Below are 3,228 nucleotides of genomic sequence, written 5' to 3'. Positions count from 1 at the left end.
TAAACAACTGTATTGTTGATAATAAAGGTAAATTATTGGTATTGTTCATTATCAATAGCGCTATTTCTATTGGTATTTGTATTGATCCATTTGTAGTGTAATAATGCTCATTGTCATTTCTGTATTATTTTTTATTTTTCGCTAACTGCTTATTTGCTATTACTTTTACCATCATATTTGTACATGTCATATTTGCTGATGTTGCTCTATTGTTGTTGTTGTTTGCTGTTGTTGTTTTTGTCTCTCTGTCTAATCCCCCTCTTGTCCCCACAATTTCCCCCTCTGTCTTCTTTTTTTTTCTCTTTCTATCCCCTCCTGCTCCGGCCCGGCTGCACTAAATGATAATATAAATACATTTAATAAAGTCAAATACAAATTAAAGCTGCAAGCAGCATTGGTCGGGCGCGCATATTTGGCAGGTGCTAGTCCTAAGTGTCCCAATACTTTTGTTCAGTTTTCGTCATAAGTGTCCCAATACTTTTGTCTACTTTTAGTCCGAATTGTCCCAATACTTTTGTGTAGTGTACCTACCTTGTCTGCATTGTGTGGGCACGCTGGTGCTTCCTGCTTTTAAGCAGCCTTCTTGAAAAAACAGCAGCATCAGCGCAGCGGCTCTTTGAAGGGTAATAAAATCCAAACCGGAGCCGGTATTAAAACTCTTTCGATAACTTTTAATCAAAAGGGTTCAATCTCTCTCCTGTGTTAGTTTGAAGCCGAAACAACAAACACGCTCAGAGGAGATAATGTTTGAAGAAAGGTGACCGGTTTTTACAAAAATGTTGTGTTGAAGGGGGAATAGCAAGCTTCTTGTAGATTTTTGCTGGGGGTTGTCAATTTATGAAATGTAGGTCTAAGTGAGACCTACGGAGAGGATTATGTTTCATGTCTCTCCGACCTTCCCAGTGGGAGTTACAGGCAGTTTTGTCCTTTTTTTCTTCCGAGGAGCAGTTTTTTCTCCGTTTCATTCAAAAATTGCTCTAGAGCGTAATTTTTAAATTTGGGGTTAAGTTTTTTTATTAGATCACAATTTTTGCCAGTCCTGATGTGTGCGTTCAGTTTGGTGAGTTTTGAAGCGTGTTAAGGGGGTCAAATTACAGCTCAAAAAGGCAAAAGTGACTGTTTTTAGTACTTTTTTGTCTTGAAGGGGGAATTGCCAACTTCCTGTTGATTTTTGCCCGAGGATATACAATTATGAAAACTAGGTCTAAGTCAAACCTACATAGAGGTTTTTGTTTCATGTCTCTCCGACCTTCCTAGTGGGAGTTACAGGCAGTCTAGTTTTTTTTTCTTCCTAGGGGGCGCTAGAGCGCAATTTTGAGTTTTGGGGTTCGATTTTTTTATTAAGACAATTTTTGCAGGTCCTGATGTGTGGGTCAATAATGAATAAAGCAAAACATGTTCTAGACAAAAAATCACTTCATATTCTCTACTGCTCACTAGTGTTACCATATCTGAGTTATTGTGCAGAAATATGGGGAAATAATTACAAAAGTACACTTCATTCATTAACGGTGTTACAAAAAAGATCAGTTAGAATAATACATAATGTTGGATATAGAGAACACACAAATCCTTTATTTATTGAATCAAAGATTCTGAAATTCTACGACATAGTGAATTTGCAAACAGCTAAAATGATACACAAAGCAAACTATAACCTGCTACCCAAGAATATACAACAATTCTTCTCAAAAAAAGAGGAGAAATATAATCTTAGAGAGAAATGTAATTTAAAACATTTGTATGCACGTACAACACTTAAGACCTTCAGTATATCAGTATGTGGAATTAAATTATGGAATGGATTAAGCAAAGCAATCAAACAATGTACTAATATGATCCACTTCAAGAAACTCTTCAAACTTAAAAGTGTTTACAAAGTACAAAGAAGAAGAACCATGATAAACATTCTGAATTTATTTAACTCATCCATTCTTTCATTCTTTCACTCACAAAATAATCTTACTTATCTCAACATATGAAATGTAACTTACTTCACCAATTATTATTTATTTACTTATTTTATTGTGATTACTTATGGAGTATATTGTGAATAAATTGAGAACAGGAAGTGAACAAAAGTTTTAGCAACTGTCATGTAAAAGAAAAGGGGTAGGATTAAATAAGCTTTGCTTCTTCCTACTCCTTTTCGAACATGTTGAAAAGAGAAACTGGAGATTGTGATGTATCATGTTGTATACTTGCATGTTCGAAATAAACTCAAACTCAAACTCAACTCAATTATGGTGAGTTTTGAAGCATGTTAAGTGGGTCAAATTAGTGCTCAAAGAGGCGGCGGAAGAATAATAATAAAGAAAGAATAAAACCTTACAAATGCAATAGGTCCTTATGTCCCATTGCATAAGGACTCCCACAGGGAGGGCCATGTGGGCCCTAAAAATAAGGCAACAAGAGAAGTATCCTACACTTCTCTTTTGTAAAGTAAATGTGAACAGCCGACATGGGCATCTACATCAACTATATGATTTGCCTGAGAAGCTGGACAGGACAAAAAAAAATAAAAAAAATAATTTTTATTTTTATTAATTTATAAAATAAATAAATTTATTAATTTATTAAATTAATAAATATAAATATATAATAATATTGTCTGAGCGACTAGGAGACACCAAGAGTAACAAGCGGTAGAAAATGGATTAGAAAGGAAAGATTTTAAAAAAAAAAGGAAAAAAAAAAAGAAAAAAAAAAGAATTTTTTTTTTTACTTGGGACTTCCTGTGGGCCGGATTTTGGATGCTGGGAGGCCGGATCCGGCCCGCGGGCCGTAGTTTGGGGACTGTAAACACTTTTTTTTTTCTCTCTAAATTTGGCCCTGCGAGTCAAAATAATTGCCCAGGCCTGGTCCAAAGGAACATTTGCCCACGATGGTCCTTACTACGTCCCTACTACGTCCCCTACTACGTCCCAACGCTGCTCCGCTGTGTGGGCGAGTCCACTCCTCCACGAGGGTGACGCGGGCCTTCGTACGCCACCCACGACGCCTTTGTTGGCCGCCCCAAAGTGCCGCTTCGGCCGCTTTTTTTTTATCGACTCCCGTCGCGTCCCAGCGAGGAATAAACCCCGCACTCGAACGCGGTTTCTGTGGCGGCTCTTTCGGCCCGCGCGGTTCTCTGGCTCCCCTCCCGCCCCCCCAGAAGTGGTATCGCCCGCCATAACCTTGGTGAGAAGGCAGGCGAGAGAGAGAGGCTAGTGCGCGTCGCACCGGCGG

The 3,228-nt window shown here is 38.2% G+C and overlaps 1 protein-coding gene across 1 annotated transcript in view; it reads left to right on the top strand.

Moving 5' to 3' along the window:
- Positions 1–3,134: 3,134 nt before the first annotated feature.
- Positions 3,135–3,228, top strand: part of LOC133621947 (uncharacterized) — a 55,020-nt gene continuing 54,926 nt past the window's right edge. The window contains exon 1 of the mRNA XM_061984423.2: positions 3,135–3,228. This exon is cut by the window's right edge and continues 99 nt beyond it. The gene's annotated coding sequence lies outside the window, so the exon portion shown is untranslated.

Source organism: Nerophis lumbriciformis, linkage group LG25 (assembly GCF_033978685.3).
Source record: "Nerophis lumbriciformis linkage group LG25, RoL_Nlum_v2.1, whole genome shotgun sequence".
Lineage (NCBI taxonomy): Eukaryota > Metazoa > Chordata > Actinopteri > Syngnathiformes > Syngnathidae > Nerophis > Nerophis lumbriciformis.
Note: the sequence above shows the minus strand (reverse complement) of the source record. Positions and strands in the feature narration are given on the sequence as shown.